Here is a 14,569-nt window from a genome sequence, read left to right as displayed (position 1 = left end):
GCCCACGCAGGGGCAGCGTGGCCTCAGGTCCCGCAGGGTCACAGAAGGATCGGGGGTGTCTGAGTGTCGCAGAGCCTGCGTGTATTCTAACGGGAAAGCCGGCTACAGAGACAGAGCAAACAGTAAGATCACAGCTCAGGGTTACCTTGAACAAGCTGCAGTCTTGGTGAGCCCTGAGCGCGGCCGGAGGTCAGGCAGACGGGAGTTACTGGGCGCTGTTCTCTGAGGGCGCAATGAGGAGTGGGGCCCTCGGCTCTCGGCTCCTCCAGGCTGGAGACCAGGAGGCTGCCATTTGTATTCCCATCCTCCGGAACTCTACAGAAAGCGCTCAGGGAACAAAATCTCCTGAAAGCAAACCTGAGCGGATTACTCAGCCCCGCCCCTGGTAAGGGCAGTGCAATTCCACCTGGGGCAAAGACACTTGAGAATCACTACAACAGGCCCCTCCCCCAGAAGATCAACAAGAAATCCAGCCAAGACCAAGTTCACCTACCAAGGAGTGCGGTTTCAATACCAAGGAGAGCAGCAGAATTCCAGAGGAGAAGAAAGCAAAGCACAGAACTCATGCCTTTCTCCCTGTGATTTTTTAGTCTTGCAGTTAATTTAATTTTTTCCTTTTCATTTTTTTTCTCTTCTTCGGCTAAAACTTTTTTTAACTTTTACCCTTTTCTTTTTTAACATTTTTTAAACTAGCTTATCTAATATATATATTTTTTCTTTTTTATACTTTTCTTTATTCGTTTTCTTTTTTTAATTCTTTTCTTTTTTTCCTTTTCTTTGTTTTTTTCTTTCTTTTTGAACCTCTTTTTATCCCCTTTCTCCCCCCTCACGATTTGGGATCTCTTCTGATTTGGTTAAAGCATATTTTCCTGGGGTTGTTGCCACCCTTTTAGTATTTTACTTGCTCCTTCATATACTCTTATCAGGATAAAATGACAAGGTAGAAAAATTTACCACAAAAAAAAGAACAAGAAGCAGTACTGAAGGCTAGGGACCTAATCAATACAGACATTGGTAATATGTCAGATCTAGAGTTCAGAATGACAACTCTCAAGGTTCTAGCCGGGCTCGAAAAAGGCATAGAAGATATTAGAGAAACCCTCTCGAGAGATATAAAAGCCCTTTCTGGAGAAATAAAAGAACTAAAATCTAACGAAGTTGAAATCAAAAAAGCTATTAATGAGGTGCAATCAAAAATGGAGGCTCTCACTGCGAGGATAAATGAGGCAGAAGAAAGAATTAGTGATATAGAAGACCAAATGACAGAGAATAAAGAAGCTGAGCAAAAGAGGGATAAACAGCTACTGGACCACGAGGGGAGAATTCGAGAGATAAGTGACACCATAAGACGAAACAACATTAGAATAATTGGGATTCCAGAAGAAGAAGAAAGAGAGAGGGGAGCAGAAGGTATACTGGAGAGAATTTTGGGGAGAATTTCCCCAATACGGCAAAGGGAACGGGCATCAAAATTCAGGAGGTTCAGAGAACTCCCCTCAAAATCAGTAAGAATAGGCCCACACCCCGTCACCTAATAGTAAAATTTACAAGTCTCAGTGACAAAGAGAAAATCCTGAAAGCAGCCCAGGAAAAGAAGTCTGTAACATACAATGATAAAAATATTAGATTGTTAGCTGACTTATCCACAGAGACCTGACAGGCCAGAAAGAGCTGGCATGATATTTTCAGAGCACTAAACGAGAAAAACATGCAGCCAAGAATACTATATCCAGCTAGGCTATCATTGAAAATAGAAGGAGAGATTAAAAGCTTCCAGGACAAACAAAAACTGAAAGAATTTGCAAACACCAAACCAGCTCTAAAGGAAATATTGAAAGGGGTCCTCTAAGCAAAGAGAGAGCCTACAAGTGGTAGATCAGAAAGGAACAGAGACCATATACAGTAACAGTCACCTTACAGGCAATACAATGGCACTAAATTCATATCTCTCAATAGTTAGCCTGAATGTTAATGGCGAAATAAGCCCATCAAAAGACAAAGGGTATCAGAATGGATAAAAAAACGAAACCCATCTATATGTTGCCTCCAAGAAACTCATTTTAAGCCCGAAGACACCTCCAGATTTAAAGTGAGGGGGTAGAAAAGAATTTACCATGCTAATGGACATCCGAAGAAACCAGCAGTGGCAATCCTTATATCAGATCAATTGGATTTTAAGCCAAAGACTATAATAAGCGTTGAGGAAGGACACTATATCATACTCAAAGGGTCTGTCCAACAAGAAGATCTAACAATTTTAAATATCTATGCCCCCAACGTGGGAGCTGCCAACTATATAAACCAATAAATAACAAAATCAAAGAAACATATCAACAAAAATACAATAATAGTAGGGGACATTGACACTCCCCTCTTGGACAGATCATCCAAGCAAAATATCAAGAAGGAAATAAAGGCCTTAAATGACACACTGGACCAGATGGACATCACAGATATATTCAGAACATTTCATCCCAAAACAACAGAATACACATTCTTCTCTAGTGCACATAGAATATTCTCCAGAATAGATCACATCCTCGGTCCTAAATCAGGACTCAACCAGTATCAAAAGATTGGGATCATTCCCTGCATATTTTCAGACCACAATGCTGTGAAGCTAGAACTCAACCAAAAGAGGAAGTTTGGAAAGAACCCAAATACAGGAAGACTAAACAGCATCCTTCTAAAGAATGAATGGGTTGTTGGGCACAGCAACGATGGCGCTGGCCTGCCTTCTCTTCCGGCTAGAAAAGGCGCCACCGTGGCTGTATTGGCGCCCAACCGGGAAATTAAAGAAGAATTGAAAAAAAATCATGGAAACAAATGATAATGAAAATACAATGGTTCAAAATCTGTGGGACACAACAAAGGCAGTCCTGAGAGGAAAATATATAGCGGTACAAGCCTTTCTCAAGAAACAAGAAAGGTCTCAGGTACACAACCTAACCCTACACCTAAAGGAGCTGGAGAAAGAACAAGAAAGAAACCCTAAGCCCAGCAGGAGAAGAGAAATCATAAAGATCAGAGCAGAAATCAATGAAATAGAAACCAAAAAAACCAATAGAACAAATCAACAAAAGTAGGAGCTGGTTCTTTGAAATAATTAATAAAATTGATATACCCCTGGCCAGACTTATCAAAAAGAAAAGAGAAAGGACCCAAATAAATAAAATCATGAATGAAAGAGGAGAGATCACAACTAACAGCCAAGAAATACAAACTATTATAAGAACATACTATGAGCAACTCTACGCCAACAAATTTGACAATCTGGAAGAACTGGATGCATTCCTAGAAACATATAAACTACCACAACTGAACCAGAAAGAAATAGAAAGCCTGAACAGACCCATAACCAGTAAGGAGCTTGAAACAGTCATTAAAAATCTCCAAACAAACAAAAGCCCAGGGCCAGACGGCTTCCTGGGGGAATGCTACCAAACATTTAAAGAAGAACTAATTCCTATTCTCCTGAAACTGTTCCAAAAAATAGAAATGGAAGGAAAATTTCCAAACTCATTTTATGAGGCCAGCATCACCTTGATCCCAAAACCAGACAAGGATCCCATCAAAAAAGAGAGCTATAGACCAATATCCTTGATGAACACAGATGCGAAAATTCTCATCAAAATACTAGCCGATAGGATTCAACAGTACATTAAAAGGATTATTCACCACGACTTCTTTCTGCAAAGAAGACATCCAGATGGCCAACAGACACATGAAAAAGTGCTCCATATCACTCAGCATCAGGGAAATACAAATCAAAACCACAATGAGATATCACCTCACACCAGTTAGAATGGCTAAAATAAACAAGTCAGGAAATGACAGATGCTGGCGAGGATGAGGAGAATGGGGAACCCTCCTACACTGTTGGTGGGAATGCAAGCTGGTGCAACCACTCTGGAAAACAGCATGGAGGTTCCTCAAAATGTTGAAAATAGAACTGCCCTATGACCCAGCAATTGCACTACTGGGTATTTACCCTAAAGATGCAAACGTAGTGATCTGAATGGGCACATGCACCCGAATGTTTATAGCAGCAATGTCCACAATAGCCAAACTATTGAAAGAACCTAGATGTCCATCAACAGATGAATGGATCAAGAAGACGTGGTATATATACACAATGGAATACTATGCAGCCATCAAAAGAAATGAAATCTTGCCATTTGCGACAACATGGACGGAACTAGAGCGTATCATGCTTAGCGAAATAAGTCAAGCAGAGAAAGACAACTATCATATGATCTCCCTGATATGAGGAAGTGGTTATGCAACATGGGGGCTTAAGTGGGTAGGAGAAGAATCAATGAAACAAGATGGGATTGGGAGGGAGACAACCCATACGTGACTCTATCTCACAAAACAAACTGAGGGTTGCTGGGGGGAGGGGGCTTGGGAGAAGGTGGGTGGGTTTATGGACATTGGTGGGGGGTGTGCTTTGGTGAGTGCTGTGGGGTGTGTGGACCTGTCGATTCACGGACCTGTACCCCTGGGGATAAAAATATATGTTTATAAAAATTTAAAAAATTTAAAAAAATTACACACTAATAGTTTAACATCCTAGTTTCCAGCAAGAATATATGTTTGCTAGTAGATTTCTAATATTAGGTATTCAGAACTGTTCTGCAATGCTTATTTAAAAAGCGTTTTTCTTTTTTTGCCAATTCACCATTAATATTTGTCTCTCAGACTTGTCCCAAAGAATAGGGTCAATGAATTCTAACCTTGTTTCTAAACTTGTCTATAGTATTTTAGTAAATTAAAACTAAGATATCAGGATTATAAAAAAAAAAAAAAGAAGATGTGTTTCATATACACAATGGAATATTACTCAGCCATCAGAAAAGATAAATACCCAACTTTTGTATCAACATGGATGGGACTGGAGGAGATTATGCTCCGTGAAATAAGTCTAGCAGGGAAAGTCAATTTTAATATGATTTTATTTACTTGTGAAACACAAAGAATAACATGGAGGGCATTAGAAAGAAAGGGAAAATGAATTGGGGGATATCAGAAGGGGAGATGAACCATGAGAGAATGGGGACTCTGAAAAACGAACTGAGGGTTAGGGGGATGGGGGAGTCTGGTGGTAGGCATTAAGGAGCGCATGTATTGCATGGAGCACTGGGTGTAATACATAACAAATCTTGGAACACTAAAAAAATAAAATTTAAAAAAATTAAAAAAAAAAAGGGTAAGTTATTTTTTGAAATGGGACATGTCATTCCTGAAATCTACATTCAGAATACCTCTCTGTTCCATCTCAGCAATAGCTTCCTCTCCTGACTGATTCACAATATGAGGCACAAAAAGGCAATAAATGTGGAAATAAATAACTACTCTAAAAAGAGTCTACATCACGTCCCTCCTTGTGCCTGTTACCACAATTCACTATTAGATTTTAGTAAAGTTATCTTTCCTGATGCTTTATCACGTGTTGAAATTTTCAATTCCGTGCCACTGCACATATTATTCTTTTCCATAAACCTTACTTACTCCATCCCATTGAGGAATTCTTCATTCATACTCTTTAAGACCCATATCAGTTATCATCTTTTACCATAAGCAATCTTTAAAACAAACATTTCCTTGATGCAGAATTAAGCATATACTCAGCTGTGTGGTTTGGACCCACACAAACACTTCTACTGTTCACTTACCACACTGAACAAATAGCATTTGTCTTTGTTTGTGAATCCTATTTAGTTAGAACAAGGGCACTTTTAAATTTAAAATATGTTACAAAATTGACTTTCTACTTACAGCTAGTAGTCAGACCGAGCACTAACTTAAAAGACTAAGGTTAGAATTTTAAAAATTAGCAGTTGTATAGGAACATGATGATTATCCATTATAAGGCTATATGTGACATTACACATTAAAAAGACATTTCAGAGAGAGGCATTTGATAATTTTAAAGGGGTTAATCCATCAGATGTACATGACAATTAAAAAATAACGATGAGCCTAGCAAGCAACCCCCGCAAATTCCTGAAGCAAAACTGACAGATATAAAGGAAGAAACAGACACCTCAGCAATGAGAGTCAGAGATTTCAATAACGCCCTTCCAATAATTGATGGAACAATGAGGCAGAAGATCAACAAGTGAATAGAACAATACTATGAACAACTAGTACTAACAGAACACTTTACCCCAAAAGAGCAGAAAAGCATTCTTCTCAAGTTCACCTGGAACACTATCCAAGAGAGACCATAAACTAGCCATAAAACAAGCATCAATAATTTTTTAAGGGTCCCTGTGTGGATCAGTGAGTTAAGCATCTGCTTTCGGCTCAGGTCCTGATGACAGACTTCTGGGATTGAGCTTCCCATTTGGCTCCCTGCTCACCAAGGAGTCTGCTTCTCCCTCCGCCCCTCACCTCGCTTGTGCTTCACACTCTCTCGCTCTCCCCCTCAAATAAATAAGTAAATATATCTTTAAAATTTTTAAATGATAATTTTTTAATATTTAAATAATACAAAGTATGGTCTCCAACTACGATAAAAGGATTTTTTTTTAAAGAAAGAAATTTCGCAAACTCACAAATATGCAGAAATTAAACAATGACAGTGCACTCCTAAATAGACAATGGGTCAAAGAAAAAAACACAAGAAAATTGGAAATGAATAAAAACAGAGTACAATATACTAAAACATGTGGGATGCAATAAAAACAGTGCTCACAGGGAAATGTATAACTGCAAATGCTGTTATTAATCAAAAAGAAAGAATTAAATTCAGTAACCTAACCTTCCATTTTAAGGCACTGGAGAAAAAGCTCAAAACCCAAACAAGGAGGAAAAATTTAATAAGGATTAAATTTGAAATAAATAAAATAGAGAATAGAAAAAATAACAGAGGAATTTAACAAAATCAAATTGATTTTCTGAAAGAATCAGCAACATTAAGAAAGCTTTAATATAGTAACAAAAAAAAAAGTGAATAAAACTGCTAAAATCAGGAATAAGAGAGACATGAATGCCAACCTCACAAAAATAAAAATCATTATAAGAGAATACATATCAACAAGTTAAATAACTTGGATGAAATGGATAAATTCTTAAAAAGACATAAACAATGAAAATGGACTCAACAAGAAATAGAAAAATATAGGGGTACCTGGGTGGCTCAGTTGGTTGTGACTGTCTTTGGCTCAGGTCATGAACCCAGGGTCCTGGATCATGCTCCATGTCGGGTTCCCTGTTCAGTGGGAGCTTCCTTCTCCATTTTCTCCCACTCATGCTCTCTCACCATCTCTGTTGCTATCTCTTTCTCTCAAATAAATAAATAAATAAATTCTTAAAAAATAAAATAAAAATAAAAAAGGAAGAGAAAATACATATATAAAATATATGAACAAGAAATATAAAAATATTTATGAAGAGACAGAATTAGTATATTATATTCATATATAAAAATAAAAACAAGAAATAAAAACTATATATATATATATTATGTAAAGAGATGGAATTAATAATCAGAATATTTCCACAAAGAAAAATCCCAACCCAAAAGATAAATTTTTCAAAGGTTTAGAGAGGAATACCAATTTTTCATAAACTTTCTTAAAAAATAAAAAATCAGTAAACATTCCTCACCAAAATCAATAGGCATCACAAGAAAACTACACGTAATACTGCTTACAAACATGAATGCAAACATTCTACAAAATACCAGTAAACCAAGTACAACAATATATAAAAGAGATTATACAATATGGCTAAAGATTTATCCTAGGGATGTATGATTAATTTAATACCAGGAGATCAATCACTATCAATGGAATAAAGGCAAAAGCACACAAACACCTCAACAGATACAGAAAAACTATTTGACAAAATATAACAATACTTTATGATGAATAGAAGGGAGACTGCCTAACTTGATCAAATGCATGTAGGAAAATCTGCAACTAACATATTTAATGGAGAAAGACAATGTTTTTGCCTAAGATCAAGGAAAAGACAGATATCTTTTCCCACTACTTCTACTCAACTCTACACTGGAGATTCTAACTAGGGAAATTAGGCAAGAAAATTTTTTAGAAAGGCAACCTGAGGGGTGCTTGGGTGGCTCAGTCAGTTAAGTGTCTGCCTACAGCTCAGGTCACAATCCTAAAGTCCTGGGATTGAGCCCTGTATCAGTCTCCCTGCTCAGTAGGGAGTTTGCTTCTCCCTCTCTCTGACTCTCCCCCAGCTTATGCTCTTTCTGGCTCACTCTCTCTCAAAGAAATAAATAAAATCTTTAAAAAATAAAAATAAAAAGAGAACTGGGTTGGAAAAAAAGCAGTAATGACATTTCTATTTGCAGATAGCATGATACATGTAGAAAATTCTAAAAGATCCAGTACTAACCTATTAGACTAACAAGTTCAGCAAGATGTAACATTTATATCTAAAAGTCAATTCCATTGCTATAATGTAAATAAATAACCCAAAAAATAAATTAATAATTCTTTATTTTCAATACCATGAAAAGACAATATAACTTAGAAAGTCAACATAATAAAAAACAAAACTTAAAAAATGCTTTTACCTGAAAACTATTAGATATTTCAGAAAAATAATTAAAGACCTAAATAAATAGGAAAACACCCTATGTTCATGGATTGGAAGACAATATAATTAAGATGGCAATAGTCTTAAAATTTATCTGCAGACTTAACATAATCATTTTCAAATTCTCAGCTTTTTTTTCCCCACATACTGACAATCGACTATTAAATTTCCAAACAATGGAATTCAAGCAACATAATAGCCAAACAATCCTGACAAAGAAAAAACTTTGGAAAAGTCTTATTTCCCAATTTCAAAAATTAGTAAAAAGCTGTAATAATCAAGACAGTTTGGTACTAGCCTAAGGACAACCATACTGACCTTCTCACTAAGTAAAAGTTTGTAGAAGAACCACTTAAAAGCAGAATCTTTAATATTTAGACACAGGATTAAAATAAAGTAAAAGTGCCCTCCAAGTGTAAAACAATGATCTGTAACTAAACTAAACTAACAAAAATCATCGGGAAATATACTACAGAATTTTTTTCAAAATATATATATATATATTTTAAAATTTTATTTATTTATTTGACAGACAGAGATCACAAGTAGGCAGAGGCAGAGAGAAATGAAGGGAAGCAGGCTCCCTGCTGAGCAGAGAGCCCGATGTGGGGCTCAATCCCAGGATGCTGGGATCATGACCTGAGCTGAAGGCAGAGGCTTGAACCCACCCAGGCGCCCCCCAAAATATTTTTATTAGCTAATTTATTTGCACGCTCTTGATCGTTATTCAAGATGTATTAGAATGCTTATAATTAATGGTAATGAGAAGATAAAAAATTTATTTGTTGATAAGTCAAATATTTTGATACCTCTTGATAATCTAAATTTCTATTGTATTTAAACTCTAATATTCCTTCTAGGAACAACCCATTCAGAGCCAAAGGAGGAGATGTATCTCTTGCAATACAGACTGTAGCAAAGTACCAAGAAAAGTAACTAAGAGAGAACAATCAGAATTTAAATAACATAGGCCAGGTGGTGATGCCTGGACTGGTAGCATCACCATTACCTGGAAACTTATAGAAATGCGTATTTTGGTGACATACCACAGATAAGAAACTTTAGTGTGTGTTATAAGAAGCCCTCCTCCAGGTGATTCTGGTGCAAGAAAAAACTGATCTATGGAAATAGTAGGAGGCAATTCCGCTATAGAAGGCATCCATTTAATTAATATTTATTGGCTTTGAGTAATTGTCAATAGAAAAGACTGAGGCAGAAAAAAATATGACCTAAGGAGTGTGAGGTCAACAGAACTGAAATGACTAGCCACATTTATAAAGCCAAAAGTAGAATCAGTTGATCTGAGATTACCAAAAAGGATTTAAAACTGAGGATGGATTGAGGATTATGGAAAGTTACATATGAATCATTGACCTTATAATCTTGTTTGAAATGTTTGTCCATAAACAGCTTGAAAATATTTAGATAGTAACCCCTATTCTTCCTTCTAGTAAAGAACATTTTGGTAGAGACTTCAAATGGGCGTGGTCATTTTGAGGCATGATATCATCTACTAATGCCCACAAATACCTAATGTGACAGATAAGTGGTCAGGAATTCTTTGATTTTACCTTTACCAAGAGAAGAGATCTACTTCTAATCTTAAATCTATGAAGCACTGTATCTGCTTAGTCAATAGAAAAGAGCAAGTGCGACACTCTATCCTCAGAACCCAAGACACAGGTCACTTCTACTTCCAAATTCATGAACAATCTCTTCCGGAGCCCTGAAGCTCCAGAAGTGTCCTATTATGCTGAGATAGCCCTTAATGAAAGACCGTGACATGTAGATATTCTGTTTAACAATCCTAGGTGTCCCCAGCCTTCCAGTAATTCCCAGATAATGAGTCAGATATGTGCAGAAAGCCACTCTGAACATTCCAGACCATCTTATAGCTGCTTCTTCCTCAGTCTGTATCATGTACAGGAAAAGCATTATCCAGCTAAGGCAGGTCCCAAATTCCTGACCCACAAAGTTATAAGGTATGAAAACACAATGGTCATTTTAAGCCCTAGGTTTTAGAATAAGTTTTTACACAATAGGCAGCCAGAACATATAAGTATCCTATTCTGAAGGCAGGATACATCTTTTTGACATTTTTTGAAATTTCAACAGATGTCAGAAACCTTAAAAGTGAAGTCTTGCAAGGGATAAAGGGGATTATGTAAGGAGATCCAGCACCATGCCTGAGGTCCTGGCCTCCTTGTCAGGACCTTCTCTTCCTTTTGCCAGGGAAGGAACAACAATAGCACTCTAGATAAAGAACATGACACAGTGCAGAAATAGTTATATTAATTATGATTAACATATTACAATAACTTGTTATCTTTATTCAAGGAGAGCTAAGGAGCATAATGGGGAAAGTCCAGATAACTGTGGTACCTTGTTCTTTTTTTTGCTTATTTTGTTCATTGTTTGTTTGGTTTTGGTTTTGTTGTTTTTATTGTTGCTTTTCCAAAGTAGAAACAGAAATGAGTTTAGGTTACTGGCCCAAGGATGTAAGTAGTATTGATTTATGAACCCATTACTTATACAACTTATGTTGTATATTTACCTATGTTAAGGTAAAAAAAAAAAAATCTTAAATTTTGCTATTTTTTTTTCTTACCTAGAGGCTAATCACTAATCACCCTGTTCTTGTGTCCTTTCACATGAAACTTTATAAATTGTCTATGGAAAAGAAGCAGCACCTAGATGCACAAATAGAAGAAAGAAAATAACATCTGATATCCAACTCAAACACTTGGCTCTCATAAGCATAAAATATTTCTGTACTAGTTATTCAATTCAGTTATTATGTAGAGAGAGGCATACAAGAAGTACTATGGATGGTCATTTGTTTCTTTTTAAACAAAGGCCCCTGGAGGTATTCCAGAGTTGTGTCTTCTGTGCATGAGGCTTTCTATGCTTAGTTTCTTCTTTAAGGCAGCCATGAGCACCAAGAACTTCAGATAGATGTACTAGTTAAGGCCCTCCAACTGTAAAGTATCTTCTTCTGCAATAAGAATCAATATTTTGTTGTTGTTCATTTTTTAAAATGGAAGTATACTTGGCATACAATGCTGTGTATTGTATTTTAGGTGTACTGCAAGGAGACTGGACAATTCTGCACAATGCTTAATGGTCACCAACATGAGTATAGTTAAATCTGTCAACATACAACACTATTACAGTATTATTGACTATACTCCCTACAGTACATTTTTCATCTCCATGTCTTATTTATTTTATAACTGAAAGTTTCTACCTCTTTGATCCCCTCACTTGTTTTACCCATCCCCACCCAATGACTCCACTGGCAATGACCAGTTTGTTGTCGGTATTTAAGATCTGTTTGTTACTTTGATCATTTATTTTGGTTTGCGGTTTTTTGTGTTTTTTTAAAATAAAATCATGTCTTTTTCTATCTGATTTATCTCACTTAGCATAATAGTCTCTATGTCCATCCATGTTATCAAAAAATGACAAGATTTCATTCTTTTTATGGCTGAGTAATATTCTATTATGTATGTATACTGCCTCTTATTTATATATTCATCTATCAATGGTCATTTGGGTTGCTTCCATATTTTAGCTATTATATACATAATGCCACAATAAACACAGGGTGCATCCAGTAATTCCACTACCAGCTCTTTACCCAAAGAAAGTGGAAACACTAAATCACCTTTACTTTTAGTTTCATAGGTTTTAGACTGGACTCAAGTGGCATCACTGAAAACCAGGCCCCAGCAACTGTCAGCACGGAGAGGCAGGCTGGCAGCTCTGATTGATGCACTGACAATGGCAGCCAGTTGCCAGGAGAATAAGTAAATTCTCTGAGAATCTGCTTAATTCTTTGATAATGTTTTCCATTTTGTAAAATCAATTATTTATAGGGCAACAGTTCATCTAAAGTAAAATAAATAAGTATGAAATGCATTTTCCTCATGATACTGACACTGTTCATGATAACAGCATAACCAGATACTACAAAACATATAGCAAAAGTAAGTTTTTATATATTATTCATATCCCTTGATCTAAGATCTTGACAGGAATACTTATAAAAAAATAAATTCAGATTTCTATTATAACAAAGCCTTAAGTATTAGCTGAAAAGTCATAAGATCAGTCAAGGAATCAAGAGTAAAGTTTGAAACATCAACTCTCAAATTCTGATGATAACTTCTTTTCTATACCCTCACTTACAACAAGTAGATTTCTCTCATTTTATATTCACATCAACTGTCTAAACACATTCTCTGATTGATAGAAGTGTCCACATCTCTTCTAAGTGTCAGATACAAATAGTTTTCTTTTAATGACTAGAGGTGGCAAATCTAACCACCCTAATTTAACACTTTAGAACTCTAGCACCACTGTTTACCCCTTAGGCACCAAATACAATGGACCTCTTGACCTTTTCATGCACTTCTGGACTAGGAGTCTAAAAATCAATGACTTTGTTCACTGTTTTATCAATTACCTTCTTCTGCTATGACCTGATATCCAGATGTCTCCTCCTTCTGACATTAAATTCTCCTTGGGTACAAATCCAAAGTGTCAATACCTATGTATAACTTCTTAATTCCTCTCTTAAGTAAGCTGCTTTCCAGAAATCAAATCCAGCTCTCACATATGGAATGCAAATTTGGAATTATGTGAGTCAAGCAAGACTAAGAATGATCAAATGGAGAAATCTTGGTAGGTATCAATTACTACTGTGTTGGCTTTCCATCTGCCTTCTAATTAATCTCTACAGGGTAACTTCAGTGCATTGTTGTTTACATGTTTTACATATAAGGAAAGTGAGCTTCATTATAATTAAATAATATTAAATGATAGAGTATGGAAACTCTTCATCAAAGGAGTAAAACTTCCACTTCTTTAGTGATCAACTCCTAGGAACTTTGACCAATGCTTTGAAATATGAAGGATGGATTTGGAAAAATAACTAAAGCATAGTACTTGCTTACTAAAAAAATGAAATGTAAATCAACTTAATAAACCAGGCATTTTAATAATTACAACCTAATGCTTGTAATATTATTCCTATTCATACCTGAAACCCTATTCATGGAACTAAACATCAGAAATTACTACAGGATGTTATTAAGGGTAATCACTGGATACTAGGAACTTATATTTCAAGACAGAAATATAGGAAATCATTCTATTTTGTTCATGTAGAAGAAAGATACAAAAACCTATACATCCTACCTGTTCATGAGATTAATTAACTCACTTCTGACTAGTATTGAATAAGTTGCAACATGGCAACAAAGATTAATAAAACAGGGCAATATTTGTTATGAATATGACATTTAAATTATATTTACAAATAGAATTTTCATAAACAGTAACTTTAAAATGTATAATTCTTCAATGTTGTGCATAAGTGTAAAAGCCAGGATATACTGACTCCTGAAAACTAGTTTTTACTTTTCAGAAATTTTCAGTTTCTTGTTAAATACAACTATTATTAAAAAATAAATTATATAAAGTTATAATAATCAAATAAATTATGAAAAATAGGAAGATAACTCATACTAGTCATAATGTCCTGATTTTTTTATCAGGTGTTACCATTACAGAATTTCTTGAGATTTACATCTCCTATATGTGTGCGGCATAAATACTGCATAATGGTGTGCTACTGTAACAGTTTGTCCAATTTGTTTAGTGATGTCACTAAAATTGGTATTTCAATCACCAAAATCAGCCAACACTAACAAGCAAGGCTATTATTCCGAGAAAGTCGTTTGTTGAACATTTACCTGTACACTACTGTATATAGCTATATTATTTTTACTAATTCACAATGATCTCAACACAGCTGATAAGTGAGTCAGGGCAGATGGAGATAAAAATATGAACTTTATTAATGATGAGGCAGTTTTCAGAGCTGCTTTTAGATCTGCAGCTAAATAAGTTTTTTAGTCCTATGCTGCATAATTAGATAAATTTACTCCTGGTCCCAACCCAGCTGACATCTGCAAACTAACCTTGAGCA

The sequence above is a fragment of the Mustela lutreola genome, chromosome 4, assembly GCF_030435805.1.
Source record: "Mustela lutreola isolate mMusLut2 chromosome 4, mMusLut2.pri, whole genome shotgun sequence".
Taxonomy (NCBI): domain Eukaryota; kingdom Metazoa; phylum Chordata; class Mammalia; order Carnivora; family Mustelidae; genus Mustela; species Mustela lutreola.
This window is presented reverse-complemented; position numbering follows the sequence as displayed.